Here is a 14330-nt window from a genome sequence, read left to right on the forward strand (position 1 = left end):
CAGGCTTGATGTCAACTCTGAAGTAATGTGCCTGGTGGGCACTTTGCATGGAAATACACTTCAATATCAGCAAGTGATTACTCCTGCTTGCTGGGAGTGTAATCTGAGTGCAGAAGGAAAATGCAAGTCTCTGCCTTGTATACACCATCTGATCTACCTAGATAGCAAAAAAAACTGACACTTTGTTAGCCCCTACAGCCAGATGAACCCAAATGACCTTGATCTCTCAATTGCTTTAGTTCTCTGTGCACTGCAGAGTAGGCACACACCTTAAATCTGGGTGCCTTTAAACCCACAGCAAGGCCAACTTGCAGGCACACTAGTAATTTGTATTTTAGCTGACCTTACTGCAACTCCGCTTAAGGTACCAGATTATACAGTATGTTCTTGACAACTATTAACTGGAAACTCAAGTGGTAGGTTACCTATCAAAATAGCCACCTTAATTGCTTTCATACAAATTCCAGGCAGCCAGCTTTTAGAGTCTCGCTATACGATGAGCCTTTACATAGAAGAGAAGATTTTTATGAGATGAACAGTGGTAATTCTGAGATCATGTTTACTAAGCTCACTAATTACATCCTTCAAGCCAGCATGGTGCTACAAGAATTACAGAAGCCATCTGATTCCTGGATTTTCTGCATAATCTTACCCAGAAGTAGGAACAGCAGAAGGCACATAACAGGTTCTCTGGTCTGGGCAAGTGTCTCTGTTGCCACCAATCCCTGAACTGGTACATCATTTGGCGGTTTTGTGCCTAAAAACAGATCTACTGACTTGTGAAATGTTCTGGTTATGTGCCAGAACATCTGGGAATGCCCCATTCTGCCTGGTCTGCTTTGCCAATCCACTATGTGGTTGTTTTGCAACTTTGATAGATACCGTACAGATAAACAGGTTCTTCTTTATCGGTATCAATAGGAGCCAGGCCACTAAGGAAAGAGTGGCCCAGTCACTTTTGCAAACAAAGCCTGCCATAACTGGGATGTCTCTCTTCGATGTTGAAGGTATGGATACCATCAAGCCCTTTAATACATTGCAATTCTAACCAGCTGTTACTGTGTCTTCTGTAAAAAGAGGTCTCAAATGCAGCAATACTCCACAAATGGGCTCACCATCCTTTCAGGATGAGCTTATCTGGTTCTAAGATTTGAAGACCATCCTATGATCTTTCTCATCTACCACTGAAGTGATCTGAACATTATTTTTGGTTGGTCACAACAGCAAGCTGGGGGGAGAAGGGGGAGACAGAGGTAAAGGGGAAAAAAGTTCAGTGGGCGGAAACTCCAGAGATGACATCTGAAACTATCTGTACAGGAAGCCCTCGTAACCAAGAGGGTCAGGAGGGACTGGACTGCAGTCTGAAGAAAACAGAATTATCCATGTAGCTTTTGTCAGCTTCTGTTTTCATTCTGAAGATATGACCTCTTTACCTGCACCCACATATGAATTGCTCTGACAGCTATGAGCAAAGTCTTTATCATGAAGTCATGCACCTGAAGTACATGTATTGCCAGCTGCCCACAGGTGTCCACTTGGACCTTGTTTTTGATTGGTGCCTGGATGAGACAGTCCCTCTAAGAAACTAGAGATATGGACCCCTTCTGTTGAAGAACAGCAAATTGCAGCCCACAGACCTCATGAAACATAAAACTGTAAGGCCAGGTAGTGGAAACGGTGCTGATCATAAGTGAAGTGAAGAAAACTGTTGTGGGATGGACCAATATGGAAACTTACCTCAATGTCTGTCACAGAGGGGGAAGACCCTCTTGGGACACTGCCCCATCTGGAACTTCAGTTTTTGCGGTATTTCTGATCCAGAACTGCACAGCTCCCTCTGGATCTCCTTGGCATCAGGGCCAGGAGGCAACATAAGCCCGAGGTGTATGCAAAAAAGGGATTATAGCTTCCCTTATACTGATGTTTTATTTACTTTAAATAAGCACACAATTAGATACTAGGAATAAGAAACAGAATACATAGATCCCAGTTTCATTGTACTGAATACGTGTCTCATGACCCTGTGTTACCTGTTTGATGAAAAGGAGCCTGCTACCCAGTTGAGACTCCAATTCTGAGCAAGTGTACTGAATTTATGTTTGATGGGGAGACTTCCAAAGAAGTCTCCCCAGAATAGGTTTTCCTTTAGTAGTTCCATCTTACTCTGCAGTGTTGGTACCATACTGCTCACAGAACAGCCTCAGAAGGATTGCTTCACCTTGTAGTTTGGCTTGGAACCTTGTATACAGTCTCATAGATATTAAGATTAAGTTCCCTCCAAGATTCCAGCCTTCCGTTTTCCAAAGGTTTTCTTCAAGTATCTTCCGAGGCTGACAGGACCTGCTTTGTGTTCCTGGAAAGCAGCCATTCGAACAGCCACTGCTATGCCTGGCTTGCTGATCACAGCCACGGCTGAGAGAAAAGCCATCTACAGAGACATCTGGGACAAACAATGCAGCCAGGGTTATCGAAAGGCTTACTCACAGCCCACAAGACTTTCCCATACTTGGTAGGAAGTTGAACAAAGTGTGCCCATGAAAGGATTAGTTAAGTCAAGTGAGTGAATGCAGCAGAAGAAACCCTTTGTGAGGAAGTTGCCTCCTAGGCCCTTCTTTACATACATAAGATCGGCCATACAAAGGTCCATCTATCCCAGTATCCTGCCTTCTGAGAGTGGCCAATGCCAGGTGCTTCAGAGGGAATCCATGAATCCACATGACTGTATTGCAACTCTAATGAGACAGAAGTCCAATAAGCCATCCTTTGTCATACAATGCCTGGGTTTTGCTGGGCCTTCTTATGGCTCAGTATTCCTGAAGGAACAGGTTTCTCTGCATTACTCTCTGTCGCTCCTACCTTGACAGCTGGCATTCCTCCCAGGAGAAAGGAGTTTAAGCTCTTGTTTCAGTTTTTTATTTTTATTTTTTAAATGAAATCCAAGGTGTTTCCAAGGGCTTGGGTTCCACTGGATTCCAGCTGAATAAGACTCCGAAACAAGTACTGTGGATAGGATCCCTGGATTGGGTCAGAGTTTGAATGATTAATTCTGATCTTAAGACAGAATGGGGCTTCTTTTTGCCCTCTTCTTCTGGAAGCAGCAAGGTTCCCACCCTTTTCTGTGGCTTTTACATTTATCCTCCTATCCCTAATAGCAAAGAATACGGATAGCAGAGATGGCCTGATTAATTCACTGAACAGCCAGGGGTGTTTACCTCCATAGAAAATGTACCTTCACTTCCTACAAGAGGCTGCTGCTTCTGCTTCTTCAGTGCCTCCATCAAGTCAGAGGCAAGCCCTTGATCCGACTCCCAAAAAGTCCATAATGGAACTTTAAGTCAGTTGGATGAAGGAAGACTGTGACCTAGAGGTACCTTGAGGCAACCAGAGTATGCATGACCCGGTGGATGGGGAAGATTCTCCATGAAGGAGCATATGGTTACACCTCTGCTAACAGGGCATAAGACATGGTCTGCTGGTCAAGAGAATAGGGCTTGTGAGTTCCTTAGTACCATATCAATAGTCCAGTGACCATTCGTTTAGCTCTCTGTTCTCCTTACAGGGCTTTGTATTGGGAGGTGGAGGGGACCTACTGCAGCCAGTCACCAGGCAGTTCATCATTAGTAGGGCCCTACCAAATGCATACCCAAAAAAACCACACTGCAGACCGCGGTTGTTGTGTGTGCTTTTACCCTATACTATGCAGATTTCATGGGGGAGACCAGCGCTTCTCAAATTGGGGGTCCTGACCCAAAAGGGAGTTGCAGCGGGGTCACAGTATTGCCACACTTACTTCTGAACTGCTGCCTTCAAAGCTGGGTGGCTGGAGAGTGGCAACTGCTGACTGAGGGCCCAGCTTTGCAGGCAGTAGCGCAGAAGTAAGGGTGGCAATGCCATACTTCCTTCTCCGCTGCTGCTGGTGGCAGTTCTGCCTTCAGAGTGGGCTCCCGACCAGCAGCTGCCGCCCTCCAGCTGCCCAGCTGAAGGCAGCACCAGTGCCAGCAGCAGCGGAGAAGTAAGGGTAGCAGTACCGCAACTCCCCCACAATAACCTTGTGATACCTCCCAACTCCTTTTTGGGTCAGGATCCCTACAATTACACCACCATGAAATTTCAGATTCAAATAGCTGAAATCATGAAATTCATGATTTTTAAAATCCTATAACCATGAAATTGACCAAAATGGACTGTGAATTGAGTAGGGCCCTAATTATTAGCCTTTTTTGTTTTTGAGCAATTACTCTTCGATTACCCCTTCCTCTGCTCCACTTGCCACACGTTCAGTTTTCTCCTGGTTCATGGAAGAGTGAGTGCAATCCCTCCCTGGGCTAGGTCAAATTGTAGGGGGATTCCCCAGTCAGAGACATACCAACGCTCACTATTTAGTGATATAGGTAAATGCTCTTTATTTTTCTTCACTGCTTGTTTGCCCATACTGGGGTTCAAGCAGGGGCATGCCCATCTTGTGCTGCTAGAATGCCTCCAGAAGAAGAAAAAAATCCAAAAAATAAAGTCATACACCCCACAAGACAGTTTAAAAAAATATCAGCACAGATCCCGGCAGATTAAAGGACAGTACTGTTGGGCTGTATTTTAGTTTAGAAAAGCTTAAATCCAAGAGTCAGAAAAAGATTTGCAGTAGGCCTGCCCATCCCACTTGTGGCAAATAGAATTGTCAGCTTCTTCAGGAGCAGGGATGTACCCATAAACCAAAACCGACAAACTGAGTTCTGTATCATCACTGCAAGCGGACTGAAGATTCACTGCAGGAGGATGTGAGAAAAGTTTATATGCCCTCAAAAAGTGTCAAAAACACAAGGCAGGGACATGGCTATCACACAAAATTCTCCAGTGAAAAGTTCTCTCCATAGATCACCCATGTTGAATCACTAAATCCAGCAAACAAATGAAAATATTTGATAAAGTATGTTTCCTGCAAGCATAGCAGTGGTCAAAAACTCCAGTATGTATTCCCCAACTCCCTTTTTAATAAGCCCTTTTATAAGTCAATGTATAACTTCATTTCATAAGAGCTTTTTTTTAAAAAAAGGTTCTTCAATCCACAGAAATAACACCATGCATGACAGACTAAGATCTACCATCTTGCCCTGCATTTAAATGCAGAGTTACTAGCACTTTAAGCCACGCTTAAAAAAAAAAATTTCTTCTGGAAAAGAAGAGGGTTGGGCACAATATCTTCAGCACACAAGCCTTTCCTTTTTTACTCGTATCATTACTCTGGACAGCGTTCAGAAGTTCAGCACCAGTGCTAGCTTTTGAATCTAATGTACAGACAAGTTTATTGAAATTACAGTAATTTCTTTTGCTGTTGTGCATTCAGGCTTGGATCATGCACTGAGGGTAAGCCAATTAATAAAGGTATATAATGAGCATCAGAATGAAGTTTACAGCGCTTAACTATGAAGCCAGAACAAATACAAACTAGCAACATCTAAGGCCATGTCTACATACAGCAGTTGTTGCAGTTTAACTGAAGGTATGATTTGGTGGGGGGTGGGGGACGTGGAGGAAAATCAGTGTAGTTAAACTGGTGCAAGTCACTGTATAGTCACACTTTAGTTTCAATCTATTCCTTGTCAATTTAAAATCAACTTGAAATGAGTCTAGTTTTCACTGAAATAAGTGTCTACAGCTTTTTGCACCAGGTTAACTAACAAAGTAAGTTTTTAAAAGTCACTCCTTTAAACCAACGCAACTTTTCAGGTAGGTAAGCCCTCACATGAGAGAGGAAAGGAGATTTACACAGGGCAAGCCAATCCTATTAGCTGAGTCAGAGGTTTACTAACTGGTCACTAGTTTTTGGTGCTAACACCTGAGCAACCAATGGCAATATCACAAAATTTAGGTACATAATGATTTTGGCTAAACTGATTATGTTCAGCCAAAGGGTACAAAAACATTCATTTTTGCTTTTACTTATGAAACAGTGAAATTGCAGTTAATTTTAAAAGTTAGAAAATGGGAAAGGTTCCTATAGCAACATTAGCTCATTTTCTGTTTGTTTTTCTTGAATATGATGCTTAATGCATTTATTTGTTCTATTCAATTTATACCACAGATACACAGGAAGTGCAATAGGGCCTTGTTAACACTGCTTTAGGAATGCAAGCATTCCTGTTTCTCAACTTTGATTTTTAAACTGTGCAACCTTGACACTGCATTTAATTTAGTTCTATGCATTTAATTTATAGTTAGAGAAAGCTGCCCATGCTGAATGTTAGCATCTAAATATTCACAAAGATGAATGAGGAGAGAGGAGATGGACACTGCAGCCATTGCACAGTTCTCTACAGTGCCTGGACATGACAAACAGCACATCTGTTCCCTCTGAAACAGCTGTATCTTTAAAACTGCTTTCATTTTTAAGTGAAAGCTTAGAACATGGTGATTGTAAAAAATAATGTGGATTCTGCATCCCTTGTGGGGTTTGCCACTTTTATTCACACTATTTCCTTGTTCCTGTTAAGGAAACATTTTTGGCGGGGGAGACAGGAGGACTATCTATATTGCCTCTTCTACGCAAATGGACCTATGAGCAGCCACAAACCCCTGCATTTTAGGTTGGGCAGAAAGCCTGCAGCTTGGTTACAAAGGCGACTTCAACATCTTTGATTTTCAGTAGAGCTATTGAGCAAACAAACAATTTCAGCCGCTTAATAGCTTTATTAAGCAACCAACTCCCCTCTTGCCCACCAAGATCTTACCTTGGAGTAAATTCATGGCCAAGTACTATTTATATGTCAAATTTCACAGTTTAGCCATTTGAGCTGTACATACAATAGATTTTTCAATAAAAACATTCCCCTTGTCTTACATAGTTCAAAAATGAAGTCTGTGAAAGGATGTACTCCTCAAAGTTGATTTTTTGGCCAGATCAAGTATGCAACATTTCACCCAAAAGTTTAGTTTTGGTTTTTTAAACTATCTAAGGATATGACCAATGGGGGTGGGGGGAGAGAAAGCACACACTCAGTTACCATATCTGCAATACAAGATACAAGGAACAATATATGATTTTTCTAGCAGTTATGAGCATGCAAGAGTCCTCCATTTAGGGGACAGAATGGAAAGTATAAACCAATCTGCAGAATATGCTGGCTAGAGGCACATCAACCTTTAAAAAAAGAGGAATTGTTCTGAAGATTATTTAGCCTATTAATACTACTACAAACTAAGAATCTTATTCTAATTGTTGTTTGATAGCCAGCACTGGTTGTTAAACAATTTTAAGACACTGAAAATTCTTGATAAAAAAATCGTGTTTGCCGCTTACCTTTAACTAGTTATGTTTGCTGATTCAAGATTGGAGATGAATGGTAGATCTAAAAAAGCAAGTAAATCCCCAGATCTTGCTCTGCCTTGAAACTGGACTGGTGCATATGAAATTTAATGCTAATGAATGAACAGAAACAGAGGTCACAACATTAGTTTTTGGCATTTCAAGAGGGTACACAAAATGGATTACACTGAAATGAGAAAAATCCTGCTACAGAACAAGGCATGAATTTACTGAAAATGCCCGTTACTATACAAAAGGCTGCTATATTACTAGTTGCTATGTATACACAGATGTACTGCAACCATTCAGGAGACTAATTATTTCCTACCAATTCTCTCTCTGGCAACAAGGATGGTCAGAATTTCAGCCTCTTCTCCTGCCACCCTCTCTATCACATTCTCCTTGACCAAGAGCAGAGCTCCAAGGTTGCATGCTTCTTCACCACCACCCTCCCAATAGTTGCTGTTCTGCCACTGGGTCTGATGGAGCAATGTCCCACTGAGCTTAATGATTTTTGCAGTCAGACTTATTTGCATCCAACCAATTCCACAAGCCATTCAAAGCTCTTTAACATTCAGTACGTTCTTCTTCAAAGTGAAGGTGGAATCCAGCGATACCAGCTCCAGTACCCCAAATAATAGCACACAACTGAACGTGGCCCGCAGCAGCACTTCAGGGAGGGTGCCTGCAAGTCAGTGAACAGTCCAATAGCCAAAGTAGAGTACAAGGGGACATTTCCACAAATGACCTTAAACAACAAGGACACATGCAACTCACCACCACCACAACACACCACCTAAATTTTGAACTTGGCAACATCCGCATTTCCTCCTAGTCCTCTATATTAGGTTAAAAACAAAACCTAGAACAGCTAGGGGCAGGGCTCAGAAACTGCTAACGGGGGTCTCTGTTCTTCAGAATTTCAGCATACTTTTTTTTTTTTTTTTAAATCTCACACATCACACCTCTAGCTGTTATTGTTGTGAAGACAGACTCAGAAACATGAGCCAAATGCAACAGATGCAGGAAGGAGTTTGCAGAAAGCCCAGAACCATAGCTGAGAGTTGTGAACTGTCCCATTCGTCTCAGTGGGAAATTAACCAGTGAGCACAATTTTAAATGTCAGCAATTATGCAACAAAGAAGAAAGAGGGTCCTAGACCTGCACAATTTACTGACTGACGTCATGTTGATGCCACCAGTGACAGTGTGTAAGATACAATTACTTCACCCACAAATCAAGGAGGTGGCAAGCCCAGGAAACTAGCCAAGCCATGAGACATGTCCGTGTCTTTCCGAGTCATATTTTAAGCATATGCACAACCTACTGTGAGTACCACCTCATTCTAGAAGCCATAGGTTAAGCTTGTTTTGTGTTGGCTGGAAGAATACCATCACATTCCCCCCCATTCCACCCCAATCTGGCCCCTAAACTAGATATGGAGATTGACGATCACCGAAGAGTTCTGCTTTCACATGGTCCATCTCAGAGATGAGCAACAAAGAAATTCAGAGATGCAGGTTCTAAGGTCAGCTGCTAACCTTAAGTACATTATGGAAAAAACACTTTAGTCAAGAGCAGTGAGCCATGTCTATAGTGCTCAGTGCCCCAAAAACAATTCCACTGTTGAGTTTCTCTTGTATATTAAAAAAAAAAAGATAACAAGAGAGACTATTCACAGGAGGCAGAGGATGCTATTTGCAGGACTTGAACAATTTATTGGGCACATCGCTAGCCAAAGCAACAAGGCAGTGTTCCCCTTTTCCTCTCCCCCCAAAACAACCTGGCAGTAAGTACTGTGTACTGTATTTTAACAACTGAAATTTCCCATTTAAAAAAAAAAAAAAGATGAAGCTTCATCTGATATTTGCAGTACAATTAAACCAGCCCTACTAACTCTCTCTTTTCCCATAAGTGGTAAATTAAGTTAAATATTCCAGCAGACGGGCAAAAGCAATTTCATTCCACACAAAAAAATATCCACCATGCAAACTTTGTTAATCAAGGAAAACTGTTTGGACTAAAACAACAAATGAAAAATCGACACTGAATCATTCTAAAGGAAAGCAGCTAACATGGTGGCAATTAGGGCCTGAAGTACTAAGATGTAAATAGACCAGGATGGCCTGAACAGCCTTTCCTAATTCTCCTTAAAATGCTTTTCAAGCATTCAGTTTTAAAATTATCCCAATTTTTGATTTTGTGTATTAAATATTCAGGATACTGTCCTACGTTTCAAAGTAAGTATTAGCTATTCAGTAATTGTGTAATATATAGAAGTAATAAAAGTCTATTTAATATGATGCTGAAGGGGAAAAAAGGGGGGAGGGGCAGGAAGACATCAGCCAGTTAACTGCAGTTCTCACTTCCACGTTTTTGCTCAGTCCAGATCAGTGCTGTTAACTCAGATGCTCAAGGCAGCCATTTGGAAGACTATAGCAACTGTATTGGTTTCCAAAATACAGATGTTTTTACAGAAAAAAAGACATGCAGGCATTTTTTATTATATACAACATCAGATATACATTATGACCCAAGACTCAGAAGAAGAGTTTAAAACATTTTGGCTGGCTGTTTTAATTAGATGCTGATTAAATCTGTGCTAGCTTATAGGATAGATGATTTTGATACACCTCTACCCTGATATAACGCTGTCCTCAAGAGACAAAAAAAATCTTACAGCATTATAGGTGAAACTGCATTATATCGAACTTGCTTTGATCCGCCAGAGTGCGCAGCCCGCCCCCCCCGGAGCACTGCTTTACCATATTATATCCAAATTCGTGTTCTATCGGGTCGTGTTATATTGGGGTAGAGGTGTATCTTTAAAGTTGTGTTTGTTGGTGAAACTACTTCCCTCCCTCACTCCAGAGAAGGTCCTAATGGTGTTTATTGCTTTTCTTTTCAGCCAAGCCATATAAAAGCTCGAAGTGTAAGGAGCACTTTTTAACCCTGAACAAACAGAGGTTCTTAGAACCCTCACTCGGCTTGTAGACACCCAGACTGACACTAGGCAGAAACAGACTAAGCAATTGCTTAAGGCCCTGAGCAGCTCAAGGGGACACCCCCGCCCATTCACTTATTACATGTTGTGGGAACGGGGGCAAAAATATTCCAAATTGACTAGCACTGCCTCTACAGACAGCTGACATTTATAAGCCTTCTGCTGAGTAGCAGCAGTAGCATTGCTAGAGCAAGTTACATCTCTTCAGACACCAGCGACACTCAACCCAGTGAGAGAAAACTAAATCTCCGTTCTGTTTTAGAGATGACTTGCAAAGACAAGCATTGGGTTTGTGGTTATTTTGTTGGTGTTTCTGCCTGAATTATAAAGGCGATGAGATTTTGTATTAATCATTAAATACACACACTAGATATTCAGGTCTGTCTAGTGTTTCCTGAAAGACTACAGAACATTGGAAAGCTACTAGTATGTCACATGATAACTGAACCAATGGAACCTTAGACTCTAAGACTACTCTCCCATCTTTGATCCAGAACTGGCACGGCTGCAACAGTGGAAACACTCATTCAGAGCGGGCGCAGGCAGCAGACCTATTATTTCAGAAGGAGGAGGGAGAAGAGTTAAGGAAGTTTATGGCTCCTTCAGAACCCTGCACAATTCAATTCATGGCAACTACAGTTACAGACAAGATCCAAAAATATAATACCAGTAAAATTTAAGTAAAAATTCCTAAAAAATAGTTCCAAGAGAAGCAGCATATATGGAACATAGGTTCTATTAGCATTCGTTTGGAACGTCCCATCTCAAACGCACACACTTAAGACCCAGATACTGTAACATTTGCCACCTCTCTCTGTATCTTTTACTCATGCTGCTAGAACTCTAGACAATAATGATGCTCATCCCGAGCTATATGTCCGATTTCAAGTGTCATCATTCTGAATGGAAGTATAATAGCTCTTAGAAAATGTTTAAAAACCTAAAGGTGTTTTTGGCATTTCTACTATAAGCAATTTAGAGTTGCTTCATACCACTTTCTCTTATTTAAAGCATAATCAGTCTATAGAACATTTAAAAATAGAGAGGGTCAGGATGAGAGACTGTCAAAGAATACATTTTCTTTGAAAGAATGGGCTGGATAAGGCAAGGCAAGAGAGCAAGTGTTTTCACATGGAACTGGTAAAGTACAGAGCAGGCAGCTGTTTTCTAGATACAGCCTCTGCCAAGGTTATATTGTAAAACCTAGCTGCAGTGGCAACACATTAGACACGAGGATTCCCTGCAAATTTACAACAATGCCTACTGGGCTACTAGTGCAGCTTGTTCTTCAATACTGGCAGTTTTCCTGAGCCTCTCAGCTAACCATCAAAACCCACCTTTGCACAATATTTTGCCATCAGATACTTACTATTTAAATGAAAGCTGCAAAACCAAACAAACTTATTTCAAATTCTGTTGTAAGGCTATACTCCAGTACGATTGTCCAACACTGAAAGCCAATTCTTCTCGGGTACAGCGGTGTAAATTCAGCACTAATCCATTCAAATCCATTACCTTGTCTAGATGTATAGAGATAACAGATCAGAAAGAAGGGAGTTTGATTTCCTGCTTAGGAATTGGGGACAAGGGTGTCAAAAAACCCAAACATTGTTTGGTAGTCAATTTGGATGATACTGCAGTTTGTTCAAATAAATTTGAGCTATCAGGAAAAGAAAGCTTCATGTTTTAAGACAATTGTTTCTCATAAAGATAGCTGTGGTCAGCACTCAAGAATTTTAACCTCTGCTAATGAACACATTAGAACAAAAAAAAAATCAAACATTCCTGATGATGGGATGCATCTTTACAGGCAAATCAAATTCATTCATCAATTGTGTTTTGTTTTGCAGGAATAAACGGTGGTGAACACTGGCAAGAAGAGATCAAAAGCCATTAGTCTGAATAACAGTAAGATTTTGTCATAAGCAACCTTTTACCACTGCAGAGATCAATAAGAAACTTACTATTACAAGTAGGTAAGTGTAATTTTTTCCCTTCAACTCTACCTCTGAAAGAATCTAGAGCATTGTAGAGTAGCTATGCTGATTTGGGGAAAGGAGCACAGAAAGGAAGAGGTAGGTGGAAGAGCACAGTCTTTGGATTCTGCTAGACTAAAAAGAGCCGTTCTTTTACCTTCCCCAACTGATCTATTAAAATACCAATTAAGCTAACTCAGTGGAGGGGGAGGGACTTTTTCACGGTAGTTTAGACAAGTCCTTACTGAGCCAGGAACAAGATGATGATAGGAAATATTTTAAATGCCTCCATTTTTTTTTGTAAGTAATCACCCACAAGGTAAGCAAATTCATACATAAGAAATGTAAGCTTCCCACATATGTATGACAAACTTAAGTCTTTTCCTACTTTGGTGGAAAAGGAGCTGACTTAAAGGCAGTCATTAAATAGGACATCCCTTACTCATGACACCATTTTATACAATTAAAAAAATGGTGGTGACTAAATGCCAAAAGATCACACAGTGCGAGAGGGACTCGCTTTCAATCTGTGTAACAGAATAAAACAGCATTAACAATAAACTAACATGATTAGGCCAGTAATGTGGAAAGATTTATGCAAATGCTAACTAGCATTTTCAAGACTTATCAGTTACTCTGAAGACTAAAGCAATTAAAGTCTTTACTGTGCACAAAAAAAGGATCAACCATTTTGCTGGAACAGAACACACTGGAATTGAGAAGACTATCACTGTGAAGGGAAATGTCAGTTCAAGTATGGCTATAAAAGGCTTTTGAAAGGGAAAATAAAGCCTCAGTATGTCAAATTTTAATGTTAGAATGCATTCCCTTACAGTTTCAAGGTTATTTGCAATTCATCTAGCTTCCATTACTGCCAACGCTACGTACAGCCAAAAAAAGACAGTTACTCTGAGTCACCTATGTTGTGTAGGTCAGATAAACCTCACATCCCTTTACAGTTGCATACTAAATCAGCAGTAGGTCTCTTCTTCCACTGTCTATGAGAAAACAAGCTGCAGAGAAGGTTCAAGGTCTGCTTGAAGTCAGTCACCCCAAATACTTAATCTCCAAAAGGTCTAGGAAAGAGTTAAATGTTGTCTATGGACTCAGATCTCAGATAAAACACCAAATTGAAGCTGTAGTTCAAGTTCTCAACACAATGCCACTGTCACCCCCTTTACTCCCAATTTTAGATGGCCAGAGTTGATTACTAATGGTTTTCTTTGCATCCTCCCATTTTTGCCAGCCCAACGCAAAGAGAAAAATCACACGAGACACAGCTATAATAGATTATTCACTCAATACATCAAAAAGTTATTCTCATCTAGTCATAAAACACCAGTCATTGAACAGATTAAATTCATAACCAGTTACTGAACTGTATAAGGAAACTCTTCTGTGGTCAAATGAAATATTTCTTGTCCAAGTTCTGACTTTACAAGTGTTGCATTCTAGTCTTAAGGTGTTTGATAGTCACAATCTTGAAACATTAAGCAAACAATTTTATTTACTTGTGCTTAAAAAAATGTAATTTCATCTCCACTGATGTCAACACCACATAATTAGAATATTTCACTACAAAATTTCAAACGCCGGTCATACTACATAAAACTGAGCCAGAGTTCCAGGACAGAGGAGAGAGACTCTGAAGTGTGGAAAGTCTTGATGTTACCAGGCATTTTGTCCTCCTATCATCAATTATTCCATGTAAGCCAAAATGGAAGGGTAACACCAGAATGAGATAACATCCATTAAATTAAAGGAACAAATTTAGAAGTGGAGTAGAGGGAATAGTTATGCATTGTGTAATAAGAGTAATATCAGGAACTCACTGCCACAAGGTATTCTTGAAGACAAAAGCTTAGTAGTATTCAAAAGAGGATTAGACATTTAGATGAATAATGAGAAATCAAGCTACATGAAACAGGATAAATTTTAAGGAGGGACAAAGACCTTTGTGTTTCAGGATGTAAACCATGCACTAAAAATCACAGGGGTTAATGAAAAATTCCCTATAAGCAATTTATTCCATCACTATCCATAGTGTTTTTTT

General features: G+C 40.6%; 1 protein-coding gene across 24 annotated transcripts in view; it reads right to left on the minus strand.

Moving 5' to 3' along the window:
- Positions 1-14330, minus strand: part of ELAVL2 (ELAV like RNA binding protein 2) — a 148302-nt gene that overhangs the window by 127510 nt on the left and 6462 nt on the right. For 13 of the 24 annotated variants that reach the window (XR_005600711.1, XM_039545423.1, XM_039545445.1 and 10 more), the window contains exon 2: positions 7292-7410. The exons of the other annotated variants lie outside the window; for them this stretch is intronic. The gene's annotated coding sequence lies outside the window, so the exon portion shown is untranslated. The remainder of the gene's footprint in view (positions 1-7291; positions 7411-14330) is intronic. 24 annotated transcript variants of the gene reach the window in all.

The sequence above is a fragment of the Mauremys reevesii genome, linkage group 6 (genome assembly GCF_016161935.1).
Source record: "Mauremys reevesii isolate NIE-2019 linkage group 6, ASM1616193v1, whole genome shotgun sequence".
Lineage (NCBI taxonomy): Eukaryota > Metazoa > Chordata > Testudines > Geoemydidae > Mauremys > Mauremys reevesii.